Here is a 238-nt window from a genome sequence, read left to right on the forward strand (position 1 = left end):
ATGGCGGAGTGGTCAATAACAACTCTCAGGACACGTCTAGAACACCCATGGCTATTATCCCTGAAAATAATAGCTCATTTGGCCAAATACTTTTGCTTAAAATGACCTCGGAAATCGGCGAGATTCTGGCGCGATTTATACATCGAATAGGTAGACAACATTTAGGATTTATTGAACAGTTTTATTTTTAATGTAGTCGATTTCGTTTTATTACAAGTCAATGTAATATTCTTCCATA

Source organism: Nansenia antarctica (assembly GCF_963989245.1).
Source record: "Nansenia antarctica genome assembly, chromosome: 8".
Taxonomy (NCBI): Eukaryota; Metazoa; Chordata; class Actinopteri; order Argentiniformes; family Microstomatidae; genus Nansenia; species Nansenia antarctica.